The sequence below is a fragment of the Scyliorhinus torazame genome, chromosome 8 (assembly GCF_047496885.1).
Source record: "Scyliorhinus torazame isolate Kashiwa2021f chromosome 8, sScyTor2.1, whole genome shotgun sequence".
Taxonomy (NCBI): domain Eukaryota; kingdom Metazoa; phylum Chordata; class Chondrichthyes; order Carcharhiniformes; family Scyliorhinidae; genus Scyliorhinus; species Scyliorhinus torazame.
In genome coordinates this window covers 255,337,334-255,358,607 of record NC_092714.1, presented here as the reverse complement: position 1 = coordinate 255,358,607, position 21,274 = coordinate 255,337,334, and the positions used below count along the sequence as shown (strand labels likewise).

Here is a 21,274-nt window from a genome sequence, read left to right as displayed (position 1 = left end):
TTTTCAGAAACCTCTGGCCCGTATATTGTTAAAAAAACAATGGGCGTAATTCTCCCTGGTGGGTTCAGTGGTGGGGTGGGAGGTGCGGGGGTAGGGGTTGGGGGCAGAATTTGGCTGGAGTCCAAAATAATCAGTTTTACGCCGGCATGAATTTTCCGCAGGATCTTCCTCTGGTGCCCGCCATTGTACCAGAAGGATCAGGAAACCCTCTGGAGGCCGGCATGAAAGTTAGCTGCATCCTGCTAATGGGATGCTGTTGAAGGCCTGACCTGAATCTTCCACCCACGTCCGAATCTCCGCAGTGGCAGCGGGAAAACATGCCAGTCCAGAACACGTCTGGAACAAAGTGATGTGCAGACTTTCCTGAACAATTCCTGGGGTTGCCTCCAGAGTTCAGGATAGAGACCACCAGCAATGTTGGGCCCCTGGGACACGGCAGCAGTGGGTAGGTAGGAGTGGGGAGCATCTACAAGTGAATTGTTCCAGCTTCAGTGTCATTGAGGATGTCCACCTTCCAGTCTCTGAATGTTCCTAGAGATCCCTCTTCTTTTTAAGGTAGTCCATCTTTCTTCTTCAACAGTGGGTCGGTGCTGTTGGGCGCCTTTTGAATATGACACCCAGATACGAATGTTGGACGTGTGCCATCATGCCAGCCCTGCCACAGAATACAACATTAAACCTCGGCGTGCATGACTAATGATGTCGGGCCTGAAGATTAGGTGTGGTTTCCAGCTGTCCTTCGCAGTGCGAAACACTCCCCACCCCCACATCCCCCACCCAGGGCCGAGCCCTAGGCGGAAGAATTCCACCCAATATAGTAGCAATCTTGGATCATTAAAGGCTAGCATTTATAAAGTATCTTTTGTGACATCAGGATGTTCCTTTGGATGCATAGTTGCTGTTGTAATGTGGGGATATTATCCTGAAACAAGAAGAAGCACCCTCCGTACAAGAAGTCTGACTGCAGGGCATTCAAACGAAAGATAATTAGCTTATCATTTCAACTGAATTACGCATACTTCATTGTCCTTCCTTATTATTCGTCAATCACAGTTCCAACAACAGAAATCAGTGTATTTCGCATTTCAGCATTATATGATGTTTTCTTTCACTTATGACTCAGGCATCTTTGCACATTAAGTAAACTTTTTGTCGAGTAATATTTAAGTCCCTATTAATAATATTGACCAAAGGAGATTGAGTAAGGCCAGGGAACATAGAACAAGTAGTTTAAAGTCAGTGGCACTCAAAGATGTAATAGGAAAAATCTCATAACTGAAAATATAATGAAAAATGGTCAGCACAGATTACAAAAGGCAAAGTCTTGCTTGACCAATCTGATTGAAATCTTTCAGCAAGTAACAGAAAGTATGGACGAGTGTAATATAGTAGATGTAATATATTTACATTTCCAAACGGCCTATGACAAGGTACAACATAGTAGACTCAGGACTCATAGCGAAACACATGGCGCGATTTTGCAGGTTCGTTAGCCATGGGCACAAATTCCGATATGGCTGCAAAATCTTGAGAGAGGGCCATAATGGGACTGGCGAGATCTCTATTTGAAACCTTGCATTGTCCCCTGACATCCTGTCAGTGCTCCTGGCACTGAGGTGGGCACTGCCTGGGGAACAGGTGCTGGGTAACCCTCCTCCATTGGGAAGGGGGGGGGGGGTGTCCCCTTATATGGTTGTGGAGCGGGGAGCGGGAGAGTGCCCCGATATTTCTGTGGTGGGGGGGCTGTCACCCTGAAGCTTGTGGGAAGTGTTCCTCCATGGCCTTGGAGGGTGGGAGGGAATTAATTTTTTTAGCAGATCTAGGTGCCCAATAAAGACGACATCCTGATCTCTGTGGAGCTGGCTCTACCAGGCCCCGCACTGTCAGAGTGACAACGCAAACCATATTCCCCCCCCCCCCCCATTGCTTTTTGACAGAGTGCCAGAATATCTGGTCAGAAAACTGGAGACAAGCATGCCGCTTTCAGTCAGAATCTGACTCTTTGTCATTTTTTTGTGAGATTGCGCCCATGGAGTCAGGGGGGACAAGGAGCAGAATGCATAGCAAGTTGATGACAAATCAGCAAACAACAAGAAGGAGCTGGATTTTCAGCGCAGAGTTCAGAAACCTATACGCCGGTTGTGCGCAGACCTGACCTGCCAAGTGGTGCCCCCCTAGCCACCCCCTCGCACCCCCCTCACACCATTCCCCCCAATCCTTGCGGAATCCCCCTTCCAGCCAGCAGCACGGCCCCCGCCCGATTGTGACGGTGCTGGACACAGTCCGCAGCCGCTCTGCCGGGCTCCCGCACGGCTGAGACCAGAAGTGAACCATGCCGCCATGAACTCGGCCCATCGGGGGCGGAGCATTGGGGGAGGGCCTTCAGGTGACGCGCTGAGGCCATCCCAATGGTGTGTGGCACGCGCCGTGGTGATGCTGTTTCGGAGGGAGCGCAGCATTCGAAACCTGCGTCAAACTGGCGCCGTCCCCAATTTTAGCGTCAAAAGGGATTCTCTGCCTGATCGCCGATTACAAAATCGGTGTCGGGGGGAGAATCCTGGCCATAGTGTTGATGCCAACAGAGAATTCGTGGACTCTTACAACAGAAAACCCGGCGCCGGTCCTCGACCGATTCCTTTACCGTTGAGGGGCTAGCACCGGTGCCGCGTAGAACACTCGATTTCACTGAAAAATAGTGTGGGATTTGCCGGGTCCGTGATCGACGCTCAGGAGGCTGACAAGCTGCAGCCACACATTCACATTACAATCCCCACACACACTCATCCCAGCCAACAAAATGGCACTGGTTGTGCTGGAGCGCGCCCGTACAGCTGATGAGTCACCTGGAGCCAGAGGGCATCCAGGGAGGTGCCCTGGGGGGACACCTATATTACCCCTGGCACCAGGTTCAAAGTGGACTATTAGCGGTGTGCACATCTGCATAGTTGCCTTGCCGGCTGCGGCAATTGTGCTCCGTGTCCGTCCACCCCGACCCCACAGCCCATCTCTTGGTCACTATTGCCCCCAGCCCTGGCAGAAGCTCCCCCGGCCAGCGGCAGAACTGTCAGCACTCTATGGGCATGTTGGAAACTTTCCATGCCCCCTCTCTCTCCATCAGCAGTCTCCATGCTGGTTTCACGATTTTTAAAAGCAGAAGTGAACCATGCCATTGGGAACTTGGTCCAGCGTAGGCAGAGAATCGCGGAGTCCTTGGAGAATACCGGGTAGAGTCTGCTAATGATATGGAAATGGTTCCTACTGTATGTGCGGAGTGAAACTCATTGATGCCTTTTTCGAAGTAACGGAGAACTGCGATTTGGCGTCACATTGGCGCCTGCCCCAATTTTGCCGTCGGAAGGCATTCTCCGCCAAATCGCATTTCCCGATTTTGGCATTGGTTAACGGACAGTCCCCTCAGAACTAGGATCCATAAATATAAAATAGTTACTAATAAATCAAATAGGGAATTAAGGAGAAACTGCCCAGAGAATGTGGAACTCACCTCAACAAGGAATAGTTGGGCGGCACGGTGATGCAATGGTTAGCACAGCTGCCTCAGGGCGCCGAGGACCCGGGTTCGATCCCGGCCACGGTTCACTGTCAGTGTGGAGTTTGCACATTCTCCCCGTGTCAGCGATAACCCAAAGATGTGCAGGGTAGGTGTGTTGGCCACGCTAAATTGTCCCTTAATTGGAAAACATTTTTAAAAAAACAAGGAATAGTTGAGGTGACTAGCATTGATGCAATTTTAGTCAATGTTTAGGCTGCTTTTCAATTTGTTAGACTGAGTTGTATTTACATTGGTATTTTACGATGTTAACTTCAACAGGTTGTGTGGTGTGGCACCCCAAGGCACGTTTTAGAGTTGAATTGCTTTTTATTTCGGTTGGTTTGAGATGAGGGTTGGATTGGGGTCCAGGTTAACCATCTGAGTTGAGGTTATGTTGGATGAATCTGAGGGTTGGGTCAGCGTTAGAACTGGAAAATGAATGGAAAGTAGAAAATGAGTTACATTTGCTGATCTATGAGTCCTCACAGTCAAACGTTTTGTGCAGCCATCACAGACAGAACTTTAATCAGTCAGTAGATTCTTCGTGGGTAACATTTTTGAGTGTATGATGTATAATTTGTCGCAACTTCACGTGATATTTATGGTAATTTGAACTGTATATTTAGTAAAGAGAAAGAAGAATTAAATGTGCGAAAATGTGTCAGGAAACCAATCCATTCTGCCGTTGAGTGCAGAACAAATACCTTTTTAGCATGTTGTTGAATACTTGCTTGAAAGTTGCGAATAATCTGCGATGAATGTAAACCGATAATTCAGTGTTAACATGAAGCGTGAAAGAAGATTGTTCTTGGAAATTGTCATTTATGTTTCAACATTTAAGCAGCAATTCAGAGATTTGTACTCATATTTCATTAACTGGTATACAGCCATATAACATAACATGCAATTAGACTTAAAGAAAAGAACAGAATACTTGTTTGTAAAAAAAATAATCTCATATATGTTTCTTTTTCTCTATCAACAGCAAGCAAGAGTTTGAATGCTGATCATCTTTTGCTCTAAAGCACAAGACATGAAACAAAGACTCTGAGACTCTTCTACTTAGATACTAATTTTATATAGACTTTACCTGGTCTTCCATTGAATAAGCTTTTTGCATAAAATTAAAACTTTGGCTCAAGGATTCTCCTGCAGCACAGTCTGCTGTTGTCTTCAGTTAACATCACAAGTGAGATTTGCATGACTCTTTTGCAAAAACATGGAATAATGTCTGCTCCAGTGATGGACAATCTGCTACAACTCAAGACAGCTCAGCCTCTGCTTGCTGTACTGCTCCTCGCATGTCTTCCCTTCCAAGCTCCGTCCTCAACCACACATCCTGCTCCACACATGCCGACAAGGACTGATGATATCGACTTCGAAAATAACTTTTCTGGATTAAAACCTTTACTATGTGAAGCAACTCCATTTTTTTCTGCTCTCAATGAGGGCTGGCCATCAGAAGTTGACCAAGCTACAGGGGACAGCCCTCACTACCTACCAAAAACAAATAAAGAAAGGAAAGAGTCCCGTATTGGTGTCAACAAAACTGAGGTCAATAACCTTTGTAGCCCAGTGGACTCATTGCACCTTGAAGGTACCAGGACAACCCACATTTTTTTCAAACGAAGAATGGCCGATACTGTTTGTCATCTATTGCCATGTAACATCATGAATGTATAAGATAATGTACAACCCATAAACCACCACCTGTCCTCTCCATAAGTGTTGACGCCTGACTGACCTGCAGCATTTGCTGCTTATTGTTTTGTTGCACTATGAGCCATAAGAATGCAGTGCAAAGCCACTGGAAAAACATCACGTTTCTTCTCATGAAGGCAGAGAAATGGTAGCCAGCGGTTCTGCGCCACCACCAAGAAAACAGCACGCAACAAAGTGGTCCATCACCAGGAACAACACCCGCTTTTCAGCCCTCTGTTTTTCAATTGGTACCTCAAGGGTGTGTTATCAGCTGATGATTCACAAACCTCTGCTCTGCTATCAAATTTTCACTCTGATAAAGTCTTATCTTGCTGCTGTACCAGGGCAGATGAGACACAGAGCCCGACTGCCTGTATTTCATGGCGACCGCTCAGTGCGAGAGGCATCTTTTATTTTTCACCCAGAAACATCGACCAACATAAACCATCCCTATAAGTAATAATACTTCTGCAATCAAACAAAAGTTTAGAGCTGACTTTTGTAACAAGCTGTTTGAATAACAGTGCAATAGCCTGTATTTATTATGCATGCAGATGTTGGTAATTTTTTTAGGAGAAAATTAAGTTAAAGCCTAAGGCTACAATTGAACTCTGGAAGGCTGAGGAGGAAGAAGAAGGTGGAGCAAGTATCTGGCTAACCTTCAGCTTGTATTATTGATTCTCTATCATTTAAGCTGAAGTCAGTTTCTGTCTGTCGCAAGATCTTCTCCACGTTGATTAAGTAATCTGCTTTCTTCTTTGCCTTTTGAAGAAGGGAAGTTAAATATGCTCCCCTGGGTTTTACACTTTAACTGCTTAGATTCAAGGCAGCAGGTCTCTTCCTTTGTGTGATGCCGAAGGCCACAGTTAGTAGCACAGTACAGTGTACATACACAGTACAGTCCATTCTCCTTACTGTAGTGTGCCAGCTAATCCCTGTTTACTTTTAAGCCTTCTGTGAGAGGGAAGAGGTCAGTTTTGGTGGGGAGGAAGGAGAAATATTTATGTTCAAAAATCTTAACCTACTGGAGAAACGGTGAGGCTATACAAGATAGCTCGAGGAAATACATTGAAAATAAAACAAACTGCAGTTGATAGTGGACATCTTGAGCATTTTAAATTGCTACTTTAAAATGGTGCTGATATTCATAAGTTCATAAAATATAGGAGCAGAATTAGGCCATTCGGCCCATTGGGTCTGCTCCATGTTTCGGTCATGGCTGATCTCATCCTGGCCTTAACCTCACTGTCCTGCCGATCTGCAGAACCCTTCAACCCATTACCAATTAAAAATCTGTCTAACTCCTCCTTACATTTACTCACTCCTCCGCACTCTGAGGTAGCAAATTCCACACATTCATGGCCCTTTGGGAGAAGTACTTTCTCCTCAACTCAGTTTTAAATTTGCTACCTCTTAACCTATGACCTCTCGTGCTAGAATGCCCCACAAGAGGAAGAATCCACGCCATGTCTACTTTATCCATACCTTTTAGCATCTTGTATACCTCCATTTGATCTCCCCTCATTCTTCTAAACTCTGGGGAGTATAGGCCTAAACTGTTCAAGCTCTCATTTGGTCACATTTTGTAAGAGATTTTACCATATCCCCAAACTGAGTCATGAGAAGTTACAATCTCAACTTCCCCTGTACATTTTTTAATATACAAAATTTTTAAACCACAAGGTTCGATAAAATAACAATAATTTTCTTTTTGGAGCATTTTCACTTTGGGTATGTCCCACATAGCTCATTTGGAGGGGTTTCCATGGACTATTTGGAAGTGAGCTGCTCTTTGTTGTCCTAGGATCTTAATGGCACTGCAAACTCCCAGTATGTTCAGGCAGCTACTTTAAATATTAATCTGTGATTCAGGGGCAAGTTGAGCGAGTGATGAATTTGCACTGAAGCTAATTTGCACAACGGCTGCAGCCAGGGAAAACCGGGATGCGGGTGGTAGCCAGGGGATAACCCGTGTGTGCTATGGGGGAAGTAACTTGTAAATTCGGTCTTCATAAGTGGATTTAACACGTTGTGAATCACAGCACTTCCTGAACTATTGTGACTTGCTTGTATTTATTACCAGTGAAGGTATCAGCAGCTTGAGTTCAATTCAGTAGAATAAAGGAGTGAGTTAGTGGGATAATATCATCTGGCTTGTGTTTATATGGGTCGAGTCGCATGCCTTTAGTGCCAGAATTTTATTTTTTCTTCTGCTAGATGAATTAATTTAGACATGTCATAATTGCTGATAAAGTTAGTGCACAATGTGTGCAAAAGCTGTCAGGTGTGAATTATACCATCAAATCAGATCAAGTCACTTTAGCACATTCCTGAACAGATTGTACCAGATAATAATAAACCCGGCGAAAACTCCATCTAGCAAATTTTCAATGTGGTGACACGCTTACAATATAGTAACACTCACTACTAGTGGGATACACATCTAGTTAATAAAGTAAATTCACCATAGTCCCAAGTGACTATAGGCTACTTTCTCCTTTGAGGGGTGGTTATTTAACCTGAAGATCACCACACCTCAGGTGAGGGGACAAAGCTGAGAAAGCGGGGCCTTCAAGAATAACCTCAGCTGGCACAGGAATTGAACCTGTGATGTTGGCCTCGCCTGGCATCACAAACCAACCAAATGAGCTCAACCAGCCCGCACACATCTAATATAGTGACAAACACTGCAATATACTGACACCCTTCAGTCTAATAATAATAATAGTGACAGTCTCCACAAAATAGTGACACTCTTTGAATAGTGGCAGTCTCTAATATATTGGCATTTCTTAAATCATTCTGAAACCAGAAGGTGAAGTAAAAAAGCAGACACTAAATTTATTTACAGAAAGCAAAATTACAAATGTCTGCCTTCTCCCTAACCAACACCCAGTGTCCTAGAAGTCTCTCCTTATATGCATTCAAGTATTTAATTAATCCGTGCTCTCCACCTGTATATCCTCAACATTATAAATACAATTAACATACCATTAACAACATTCTTTAATACATTTCTTCAAACATTTTATTCAATAAAGTGGCACGCTTCAATATAGTGACATTCCTTAATGTAGTAATTCTCTTCAATGTAATGACTTCCTTCAAAATAGTGAGAATCTCAACAATATAGATACACTGTCTTCAATATTGTGGCACTCTTTAACATAGTAATATGTTGTTCAATATAGTGACACTCTCTACAATATAGTGAAACTTCAATGTAGAACATAGAACATTACAGCGCAGTACAGGCCCTTTGGCCCTCGATGTTGCGCCGACCTGTGAAACCACTCTAAAGCCCATCTACACTATTCGCTTATCATCCATATGTCTATCCAATGACCATTTGAATGCCCTTAGTGTTAGCGAGTCCACTACTGTTGCAGGCAGGGCATTCCACGCCCTTATTACTCTCTGAGTAAAGAGCCTACCTCTGACATCTGTCCTATTTCTATCTCCCCTCAATTTAAAGCTATGTCCCCTCGTGCTAGACATCACCATCCGAGGGAAAAGGCTCTCACTGTCCATCCTATCCAATCCTCTGATCATCGTCTATGACTCAATTAAGTCACCTCTTAACCTTCTTCTCTCAAACGAAAACAGCCTCAAGTCCCTCAGCCTTTCCTCATAAGATCTTCCCTCCATGCCAGGCAACATTCTGGTAAATCACCTCTGCACCCTTTCCAATGCTTCCACATCCTTCCTATAATGCGGCGACCAGAATTGCATGCAATACTCCAAATGCGGCCGCACTAGAGTTTTGTACAGCTGCAACATGACCTCATGGCTCCAAAACTCAATCCCTCTACCAATAAAAACTAACACACCGTGTGCCTTATTAACAACCCTCTCAACCTGGGTGGAAACTTTCAGGGATCTATGTACATGGACACCGAGATCTCTCTGCTCATCCACACTGCCAAGAATCTTACCATTAGCCCAGTACTCTGTCTTCCTGTTATTCCTTCCAAAATGAATCACCTCACACTTTTCTGCATTAAACTCCATTTGCCACCTTTCAGCCCAGCGCTGCAGCTTATCTATGTCCCTCTGTAATTTGTAAGATCCTTCCGCACTGTCCACAACTCCACCGACTTTAGTGTCATCTGCAAATTTACTCACACATCCTTTACGCCCTCCTCCATGTCATTTATAAAAATTACAAACAGCAGTGGCCCCAAAACAGATCCTTGTGGTACACCACTAGTAACTGGACTCCAGTCTGAACATTTCCCATCAACCACTACCCTTTGTCTTCTTCCAGCTAGCCAATTTCTGATCTAAACTGCTAAATCACCCTGAATCCCATGCCTCCGTATTGTCTGCAGTAGCCGACCGTGGGGAACCTTATCAAACGCTTTACTGAAATCCATATACACCACATCAACTGCTTTGCCCTCATCCACCTGTTTGGTCACCTTCCCAAAGAACTCAATAAGGTTTGTGAGGCACAACCTACCCTTCACAAAACCGTGTTGACTATCTCTAATCAAATTATTCCTTTCCAGATGATTATACATCCTATCTCGTATAAACCTTTCCAAGATTTCGCCCACAACAGAAGTAAGGCTCACTGGTCTATAGTTACTGGGGTTGTCTCTACTTCCCTTCTTGAACAAGGGGACAGCATTTGCTAACCTCCAGTCTTCTGGCACTATTCCTGTAGACAAAGATGACTTAAAGATCAAAGCCAAAGGCTCTCAAATCTCCTCCCTAGCTTCCCAGAGAATCCTAGGATAAATCCCATCTGGTCCAGGGGACTTATCTATTTTCACACTTTCCAGAATTGCTAACACCTCCTCCTTATGAACCTCAAGCCTTTCTAGTCTAGTAGCCTGAATCTCAGTATTCTCCTCGACAACATTATCTTTTTCCTGTGTTGATACTGATGAAAAATATTCATTTAGCACCTCTCCTATCTTCTTTGACTCCACGCACAACTTCCCGCTACTGTCCTTGACTGGCCCTACTCTTACACTAGTCATTCTTTTATTCCTGACATATCTATCGAAAGCTTTAGGGTTATCCTTGATCCGACCTGCCAAAACTTCTCATGTCCCCTCCTGGCTCTTCTTAGCTGTCTCTTTAGGTCCTTCCTAGTTAACTTGTAACTCTCGAGTGCCCTAACTGAACCTTCATGTCTCATCTTTACATAAGCCTCCTTCTTCCTCTTCACAAGTGTTTCGACTGCTTTAGTAAACCACGGTTCCCTTGCTCGACCACTTCCTCCCTGCCTGACAGGTACATACATATCAAGGACACGCAGTAGCTGTTCGTTGAACAAGCTCCACATTTCCATTGTGCCCATCCCCTGCAGTTTTCCTCTCCATCCGATGCATCCTAAGTCTTGCCTCATCGCATCATAATTGCCTTTCCCCCAGATATAACTCTTGCCCTGCGGTACACACCTATCCCTTTCCATCACTAAAGTAAACGTAATCGAATTGTGGTCACTATCACCAAAGTGCTCACCTACCTTCAAATCTAACACCTGTCCTGGTTCATTACCCAGTACCAAATCCAAAATGGCTTCGCCTATCGTTGGCCTATCTACATACGGTGTCAGGAAACCCTCCTGCACACATTGGACAAAAATGGACCCATCTAAAGTACTCGCATTTCCAGTCAATATTTGGAAAGTTAAAGTCCCCCATAACAACTACCCTGGTGCTTTCGCTCCTATCCAGAAGCATCTTTGCAATTCTTTCCTCTACATCTCTGGGACTTTTCGGAGGCATACGGAAAACCCCTAACAGGGAGACCTCTCCTTTCCTGTTTCTAACGTCAGCCCATACTACCTCAGTAGACGAGTCCTCATGAAATGTCCTTTCTGCCACCGTAGTACTGTCCTTGACTAACAATGCCACCCCTCCTCCTCTTTTACCATCTTCCCTGAGCTTACTGAAATATCTAAACCCCGGCACCTGCAACAACCATTCCTGTCCCTGCTCTATCCATGTCTCCGAAATAGCCACAACATCGAAGTCCCATGTACCAACCCATGCCGCAAGTTCACCCACCTTATTCCGGATACTCCTGGCATTGAAGAAGACACACTTTAAACCACCTTCCTGGTACAGGAACTGGAACACTCCTGGTACACTCCTGCAACTTTGAAACCTTACTCATGGCCTCACTACTCTCAACCTCCTGTATACTGGAGCTACAATTCAGGTTCCCAAGCCCCTGCTGAACTAGTTTAAACCCTCCAGAAGAGCATTAGCAAATTTCCCCCCCCCCAGGATATTGGTACCCCTCTGGTCCAGGTGTAGACCATCCCGTTTTTAGAGATCCCACCGACCCCAGAATGAGCCCCAATTATCCAGAAATCTGAAACCCTCCCTCCTGCACCATCCCTGTAGCCATGTGTTCAACTCCTCTCTCTCCCTATTCCTCGTCTTGCTAGCACGCGGCATGGGTAACAACCCAGAGATAATAACTCTGTTTGTCCTAGATCTACGTTTCCACCCTAGCTCCCTGAATTCCTGCCTTACATCCCTATCCCTTTTCCTACCAATGTCGTTGGTACCTATGTGGACCATGACTTGGGGCTGCTCCCCCTCCCCCTTAAGGATCCCGAAACCACGATCCCGAAAACACGATCCGAGACATCACGGACCCTGGCACCTGGGAGGCAACACACCAATCATGAGTCTCTCTCATTCACACAGAATCTCCTATCTATCCCCCTAACTATGGAGTCTCCAATGACTAATGCTCTGCTCCTCTCCCCCCTGCCCTTCTGAGCAACAGGGACAGACTGCGTGCCAGAGACCTGTACCTCATGGCTTCCCCTGGTAAGTCCCCCCCCCCCCCGCCAACAGTATCCAAGGCGGTATATTTGTTACTAAGTGGAACGACCACAGGGGATCCCTGTACTGACTGCTTCCTCCCAGCCCCTCTCACCGTCACCCATCTATCTTTATTCTTCGGAGTAACTACATCCCTGAAGCTTCCATATAGGGACACTATCGACAATACATTGACATCATAATATCTGGACACTTCTTTTTAATCACACTTTCTAATATAGTGAATCTGTTCAACAAAACAACAGTCTTTAATAAGTTGACACTGTCTAGAGCATTGTGGCACTCTCTTTAATATAGAGGCTTTCTTTTCAATATAGTAATGCATTCTATATTTAGGAACAATTCAATATAAAGACACTATGTACAATATAACGACAATCTTTAATATATTGACAATTCATTACACACTATTGACAATATATTGACAAGTTACAATATAGGGCCACTCTTCTATATAATGATACTCTTCAATATAGTGACATTTCAAAATAGGGAAACTATCGACAATGTGTAACTCTTCAATATAGTGATAATGTTTACAATATAGTAACACTCTGCGACATAGACACTTCAATATAGGGACATTCTTGACAATGTAAGGACATTATTTAATATAGTCACACTCTGCAATATAGTAACACTCCCAAAATATAGAGACACTTCAATGTTGTAACACTTCAAAATAGGAACACTCAACAACATGTAACTCTTCAATGCAGTGAATTTCTTCAATAGACTCTCTTTAATATAGTGAGTCTCTTAAATATAATGACACTTTGAAATATTGCCATCTCTTGAACATAGTGACAATTTCTGCAACATAATGACACTCTTCAATATGGTGACACGTTTCAATATACCAACACTTTACACAATATTGTGACTCTTTCTTCAATATTGTAACACTATCTTACAAATATTGATGTGCTTCAATATATTGACACTTTCCTCAATATGGTACCACCCTTTTCATTATAGTACTCTCTTCAGTGCAGTGTTACTCTCTTTAAATAAGGGACAATCTGTGTAATATAGTGACACTCGACCAATGCAGCATCATTCGTCAATACAGTGACAGTAGTGACACTTCTCAATATGTTGACACCTCTTCAAATAGCAGACTGTTCCGGGAAAATAGATGAACATGTCTGGCTGCCAGCAAGTGCGGGCTTAAGATGCCCATTTGGACTCAATAATGGAATCCCGAGACCCATGGAAAAACCATGTTCCATATCATGATATTGAGGAGTGCATCAGTAGGTGGGAGACCTACTCACTATGTCCATACTCAGTATACCCCCTGTCTACATGCTATACTACTCACTATACTACATACCATCAACATACTCACGATGTAGTATAGTGGGCAGCACGGTAGTACACGTGGCTAGCACTGTGGCTTCACAGTGCCAGGGTCCCATGTTCGATTCCCTGCTGGGCCACTGTCTGTGCGGAGTCTGCACTTTCTCCATGTGTCTGCGTGGGTTTCTCTGGGTGCTCCAGCTTCCTCCCACAGCCCAAAGACGTGCAGGTTAGGTGGATTGGCCATGATAAATTGCCCTTCGTGACCAAAAAGGTTAGGAGGGTTATTGGGTTACAGGGATAGGGTGGAAGTGAGGGCTTAAGTGGGTTGGTGAAGACTCGATGGGCCGAATTGCCTCCTTCTGCACTGTATGTTCTATGTTGAGTAAAGTGTCACTATATTGAAATTGAACCAGTTCACTATACTGAAGAATATCATGATATTTAATAGTGTATTGAAGAGAGTGTTAGTGTATTGCAGGGAATCGCTAGACTGAAGAAGGTATCACTAAACAGAGAGTCACTATACTGAAAAGATGTCAATATATTGAAAAAATTATACTATATTTTGATAACTGCAAGACAGTTCCCACCCAGACAATGCAAACTGGCACCATGGCACCCTGGCAGTGCCAGTTTGGCATCCTAGAAGTGCCAACCTGGCAGTACAAGGGTGTCGGGTATGCACTGCCAGGGTGCCAGGGCAGTGCTAGCATGCCAAGCAGCACTGCCAAGGGGAAGGGCCTGAGGGGGGGGCATGCTCCTGAAAGGGGGTGAACAGGGGTGGGTGAAGGGTTAGGGGATGAAGGGGGGAACTGAAAGGGGGGAAGTCCTTAAAGGAGAGGGGCCCTTCAGTGACCCTATAGCAGGATAAACTCTCTTGGGAGGATGCGTCAATGTCCATGAGGATGGATGGGTGTTGGGCTGGGTCACCCTCAAACATGGGTGCTGTATGGGGCCAGAGGGGGTCACAAGGACTTTTAGTGATGGGGGAGAGATTACCCCTCTGGGGATGAGGGCTGGGGGGGGGGGGGGTGTTGTCCATATCTGCATGGGGTCACGATGTCCACGGGTGGGGGAGTGTGGGGAACCATCAACCTAACTTTGAAATCTGGACATCCTTCAAAAAAGGCACCCTGATCTCTGAGCTGGCAGTCCTGCTGGCGTCTTTAGTTTCTTACTTCAGAAAAAATTGTGTCTGGGATTTTTCAGTGAGAAACTCCCAAAGCTAAAAACAAATGGCTAAATTTGGTGTATACAGATCTGGATTGCGCCCAAACACCCGGTGGTAATCACCCTGTGAAACCTGCCCAAAATGGCTCTTAGTAAACTTTTGGGGGAATTGCGCCCTAGATTGAAGAATGTCACTATATTGTAGAGAATGCCACTATATTAAACTGTGTCACTTATTTAAAGGGTGTAAAACTATAGAGGAGAGTCACTAGTGAAACGACCGGCACTATATTGAGGAGAGTGTCAATATATTAAAGCCATCAATATATTAAAGGACATCACTATATTGAAGCATGTCACTATATGGAAAAAGAGTTGCACTATTGAAGAAAGTCACAATATTGTGTAAAGTGTCATTACATTGAGGCTTGTCACTGTATTTAAGTGTGTCAATATATTGAAGAGTGTAATTGAACAGACTTACTAGATTGAAGAGAGTATTGAGAACTCATTATTCTTCACCTGCCTGCAGATTCAAAGGCAGGCTTGAAAAGGAGAGGAAGAATGCTCAGCTCCCACGAAGAACTGCTTAACATTTTTTACATTGTGCACATAAGTGCAATAGCTGCTGTGAGTATAAATTCAGATGGTAGCTGGTGCACAGGATTTTATTTTGAAAAGCAAGAGATGCTCATGTCACAGATCTCTGGATACAAGGCCAAATCTCAGGTTGCTCAATGTACATGCAAATATGGCAATTGTATTGGGAGCACACTTTGAGGCTAAGTGATCTGTCAGCCTCATTCAACAGTATTGCCATTCAGACAGCTGTCTCTCCTCCTAACACATTAATTTGCAGAAAACTAGAAATAGCTGTCCCAAAGAACGGGAGTATATAAAATTACAAACTAATGTTAAATCTTCCAGGTGGCCGATCATGGCTGGAATTCTCCGGCCTTTATGATTCGCTTTAACCGCTGGTAGCGCACCCCCTCTCGCGGGTTTCCCAGCGGCGTGGGGTGGCTTCAATGGGAAATCCCATTGGTAACTGATGGGAAGACAGAATGCTGCTGCCAGCGAACGACACGCCGCCGAGAAACACTCGGCTGGGCATCCGAAGAATCACATCATTGCGGTGCCTTGCCTTTTGAAGAACGCATTATGAGTTGTTTTATGGCTTTATTGAAAACAAAGGGCGGGATTCTCTGTCCGTTCATGGCAGCGGGATTCTCCAGTCTTGCTGCCGTGAATGGGAGATTTGACTGAGCGACAAATTCTCCGTTCTCGCTAGCAGCGGTTGCGGGGTGGACTCGCAACGGAGAATCCAGGCCGGTATTACAATTCAACTGAAGTTCATTATCTGTAATTTAAATATCTTGATCATAGGGGCTGGTTTAGCACACTGGGCTACATCACTGTCTTTTAAAGCAGGCCAGCAGCACGGTTCAATTCCCGTACCAGCCTCCCCGAACAGGTGCCGGAATGTGGCGACTAGGGGCTTTTCACAGTAACTTCATTGAAGCCTACTTGTGACAATAAGCGATTTTCATTTCTTTTCATTTCATTCATAATTCTTATGTGGTGAAATCAGTGGTGGAATGCTGCAAGGTAAGTCAATGTACATAATCCAAACTTCGCTTTTCTAACAACATTTTACCTATCACCTACGTCACGAACCATTGTGTCTTTATGTTGCAAGTGTTGAGTTATTTCCCAACATCGTCTTTCATTGCATTCTTCACCTTTCAAAGTGATTAATGTGCATCATTTTTTTACTTGTATTATTTAGCAATCATATTATGCAAAATCTCCTTCCGATTTCAATTTTCTGCCAGAGTTATAATCCACAACAAATTTAACACCCTCACATTCCAGAAAATAAAGCTGCTCAATTCCAATTACACCACAGAAAAACTCAGAGACAGATTGGTAATGATTGTCACCCTACTCTCCAACTCTCTTCTGAGAAGAGGTTTTAATAATATTGCTTTAAAGTTTCCAAATTTCGAAGTGAGTGGGTTGTCTCATCCTCTTATGAATAAGGTAGAAGACAAATTGCCTCCGCAAGATTGCGACTTAATTTACAGCATGCTGGATCAGATATCTGTGCATCTCCACCAATCATGTCCCACTCACCTCCCACCCATTTTGGGCTTCCTGTTCCAGCTCTGCCTCCGTTTCCCTCAGAGGCTAACTTTAAAAGGTTTTCAGATTCTTTAGTAAATCCTATCTTCCCAGAACCCTGCACCGCTGCTGCTCAAATCTCATGTGTGGAATGATCTGTCTGGACTGTACAGAGAACAACACTTTTCACTGTACCTCGGTATATGCGACTATCAATCAAATCAAATCAAACTTGCCAATCTTTAATCAGAAACTGCAATGGAACATTGCTGAATCCAGACCCTAACCAGCAGTAAGTCCAAATGCCCTTTCAATTTGTTAGTGATGCTCTTGCAGATTCACTGCTAAAAATAATTTGTTGCATGCCAAATTCGTAGGTTTTTAGGTTAAAATTAATCTGTGGAAATTAATCATCACAGGTCAAATCTGTTTCAAGAGGAGCTATTGCTCAGAAATTACTCTTGGCAAAATTGGCAGATGATTACGAACAATTTTGTTTAATATACCTTCTTTATTATTTTAGCGAAAGTGTTAACTCATTTAAAATAAAATGGCTTTTGTCTCCATTAAATAGTGGAATCCTATATGAATGCGTCAACATTCACCCACTTATATCACTTATGTTAATTAATAAATTATGTTCACACATATAATAGGAATGACACTCTCCAATATAATTCTAAGTAAGAGTGACATATGAATCCAGGGGTGGGACGAAAGGATCTGGCATGGGTATTGCTTTCTGGAGTGTTTACTTCACCTGTGAATTTTTCTGTACTCAGTTTCCAATGAAGGCAGTGACGGACAAGTATTAGTAACCACACATGTGGGCGGACAGGAAAGTGGAGTTAAGTCACAGTCAGATCATCCGTCATCTAATTGAATGACAGAGCAGGCTCGAGGAGTCAAATTGCCTACCCCTGCTCCTGTTCCTTATGTTCTTATGTAAACCTAAGATATTTAGCGAACATTTTCAATAGACTCTGCAGTTTTAGTATCGGAACAATCAAGTCAAAGGTAATAATGAGGCATATTTTGCATCTTATTGCACGTGGTTTAGTGTATGCCTGGGCACATAGCCTGGAGAAAAATCAGGCAAAGAGGATCACAATCCCATGATAGACTTTGTTTGAGTTTTCATCCCTTTAATTTAAAGGATGGAAAACAAGATGGGCTGCATTGCAGAACACACTCACCCTACCCGATTTTCCTCTGTACCGTATCCCAAGATGATCCTTTAGAAGTTCATAAGCTACAGGAACAGAATTAGGCCATTCGGCCCATCGAGTCTGCTCCGCCATTCTTTCATGGCTGATAAGTTCCTCATTCGTTATGTCCAATCCAGTGATCAGAAACTTTGTCTGGATATGCCAACGATTATGTAAAGTAGCCAACAGCACGGGTCCAATTCCCCGTACCGGCTGAGGTTATCCATGAATGCCCCGTCTTCTGAACCTTGTCCCTCACCTGAGATGTGGTGGCCCTCAGATTAAATCACCACCAAGTCAGCTCTCTCTCAAAAGGTGAGAGCAGCCGATGGTCCTCGGGGATTACGGCGACTTTCATTCATTATAAGTAGCAACTTGATGCTGTTAATTCCACAGAGGTAGAATCCCGCACAAGCTCTCCTTATCTCTTCCCCCTCAACCTGTGCCCCCCCCCCCCCCCCCCCCCCCCCGCCCCCGCCATGTGAAAATTCCATCGGCACCCCAGAGAACTGGTGAAATTGATGTCAGGTTTCCATGCGCTAGAATTACAGGAGAACAGGGGAAGCCTGTGGAAATTGTACCCTGCCATTCGAGCTTGATCCAATATTCACAAATCTTGCTTTAGTCAAAAGACAGAAGAAAAAATGTGACACAGAAAACCTCCAACTAAAGCAGACAGTCTTTTATCTGGATGAAAAGGATATATTGATATTTTGGGAGGGTCCATTCTTCAAAACACCCAAAAGATTAACCCAGCTGATTGTGGGGAATAGTTTCACACACAGCTTGGCCTTTCACTCTCACATCCATGCTCGTTGTAAACCTCCAGCAGTTTCTATTTTGGCTGGCCTTTACAAATAATAATAATAACCTTTTATTGTCACAAGTATGAAGTTACTGTGAAAAGCCCCTAGTCGCCACATTCCGGCGCCTGTTCGGGTAAACTGGTACGGGAATTGAACCCGCGCTGCTGGCCTTGTTCTGCATCACAAACCAGCTGTCTAGCCCACTGAGCTAAACCAAATCCTTGTTGAACAACAGTCCTAGCTGTTGTCTCCGGATTCTCAATGTGATTGAACCTTTTTTGTGCAATGGTCCAAAAAGGGTAAATGTGTTCCCTGCACACCAGCAGATCATACACATATCATTTGGTTAGGTACAACAACTTCCGCATCTCACCTGGACTCAGAAGTATTTGAGAAATCCTTTCTTCGAGATAGTCTTCCTGCCTTTGCTGAAACGTATAAAAATAAATATTATAAGACGTTACTTTCTTCTCAGGCTTTGGTAAGTACACTTCCTAACTTCTCCTCTAAGCAGAAGGTCTGGGAGACCTTAATTGCTAACTGTTCCCGCAAAGTGGGTGCAGGGGTTATCCTGCTTAACATGCTTTACATAGATACATACATTGATACATAGAAGGTAGGAGCAGGAGGCGGCCTTTTGGCCTTTTGAGCCTGCTTCGCCATTCATCACGATCATAGCAGATCATCCAACTCAATAGCCCAATCCTGCTTTCTCCCCATAACCTTTGATCCCATTCACCCTAAGTGCTATATCTAGCCACCTCTTGAATATATTCAGTGTTTTAGCATCAGCTACTTCCTGTAGTAATGAATTCCACAGGCTCACCACTCTTTGGATGAAGAAATGTCTCCTCATCTCTGTCCGAAATGGTTTACCCTGAATCCTCAGGCTGTGACCCCTGGTTCTGGGCACACCCACCATTGGGAACATCTTCCCCGCATCTACCCTGTCTAGTCCTGTGAGAATTTTATAAGTCTCTATGAGATCCCCCCTCATTCTTCTGAACTCCAGCGAGAACAATCCCAACCGAATCAATCTCTCCTCACATGACAGTCCCGCCATCCCTGAATCAGTCTGGTAAACCTTCACTGCCCTCCCTCAAGAGCAAGAACATCCTTCCTCAGAAAAGGAGACCAAAACTGCGCACAATATTTTAGGTGTGGCCTCACCTTACAAAGAACAGTGAGCAAAATCTGTATGATCCCTGCCCCACCAAAGTCTCAAGGGAACCCTGAATAAAGACTTTACTGGACTCTATAAGGAATCTTGAACAAACATGTTCCCCATTCGACACGCACCATGAGAAAGCAGGCCACGAATGGGACTTTAGAAAAGAATTCAGGATATTCCCCTCTCACTAAGCTCTGAGAAGAACCTTGAATAAATGTCAGAATATTCCCCATTAAACACCCTGAACCAATACTGTTTCTCAAAGTAATCTCCCTCTTTTCTGACACTGTGCATGAAAACTTGTGTTTGCATTATCTAAAAGAAAAGGGTAATAATATATCTCTGCCCCACACATGAAGAATTCATTGTTCAGCAATTATTGCAACCCAACTACTCAGTAGTGCAACTTCCTCTTGAATCACACTTCATGTAAATTTCCTCAGTATGTTATTTTAAGCAGTTATTAATGTGAGATAATAGTTCCATTAAAATAGCACATCAAAGGAATTTTCCAAAAATATGTTAGCGTATGTGCTACGAGATGAAATTAAAACTCTCAGGAGGCAAATGGGAAGTTATGTTATGGGAGAACTATTGTCTTCAGTAACACTGTAAGAACATCATGCTCAGCAGGATGCCTTTGCACAGCCTAATACAATCTATCAGTTATCATCATCAGAGTCATGGGGCTATGTCCCCACGCCAGCATGAAAAGCGGCGGGAACCACTCCGGCATCAACAGTCTCTGACAATGGGGAATGCTCCAGTTCCTAGGGGAACTCCGCTCCGGTTGGCGCCGGAGTGGTCCCCGTGGCTCCAGCCGGTGCAAAACGGCCCTCGCGAGTTTGCGTATTTCCGCGCATGCACGGGGGTTCCCTTCTCCACTTCCGCCCCCCCCCGGGCAATATGGCGGAGCCCTACAGGGGCCCAGCGTGGAGTAAACTAGGCCCCACGGTAGGCCCCAATCACGGGCAAGGCCACCGTGGGGCTCCCCCTGGGGTCGGATCCCCCCGCCTCCCCTCCAGGATGGCCCCCGCAGACTCACCTTCCAGGTCCTGCCGTGTGGGACCTGAGTAACCCACGCCGGCGGGACTCGGCCAAACCCATCGGCCACTCGGCCCATCGGGGCCCGGAGAATCGGCGTGGGGGGGCCGCTGTCAACGGCCCCCGACAGGCGCAGCGGGAATCCCGCAGGCGCCCGAGAATCAGTGCCGGAGAATGGGGAAGCCATTGTCGGGGTGGCGGGGCGCGATTCTCGCATCCCCCTGGGGATTTTCCGACCCGGTGCTGAGTCGCAGAATCCCAGCCATGGTCTGGTACTATACCGGTTCCAGTGTCACTCAATGATCAGGTGGCTGTTTATGAAAGATTGCTCCCCCAGACAACTGAGATGAGTCTTATTAGAGCACACCAATTTGTACATG

At 44.7% G+C, this 21,274-nt stretch overlaps 1 long non-coding RNA gene across 2 annotated transcripts in view; it reads left to right on the top strand.

Annotated features, from left to right (window-relative positions):
- LOC140428546 (uncharacterized) overlaps positions 1 to 21,274 on the top strand; it is a 461,056-nt gene that overhangs the window by 426,825 nt on the left and 12,957 nt on the right. Inside the window, exon 4 of one of the 2 annotated variants that reach the window (XR_011948812.1) lies at positions 4,536 to 12,056. The exons of the other annotated variant lie outside the window; for it this stretch is intronic. This is a non-coding gene — a long non-coding RNA (uncharacterized lncRNA). Of the gene's footprint in view, positions 1 to 4,535; positions 12,057 to 21,274 lie in introns of those variants that run through there. 2 annotated transcript variants of the gene reach the window in all.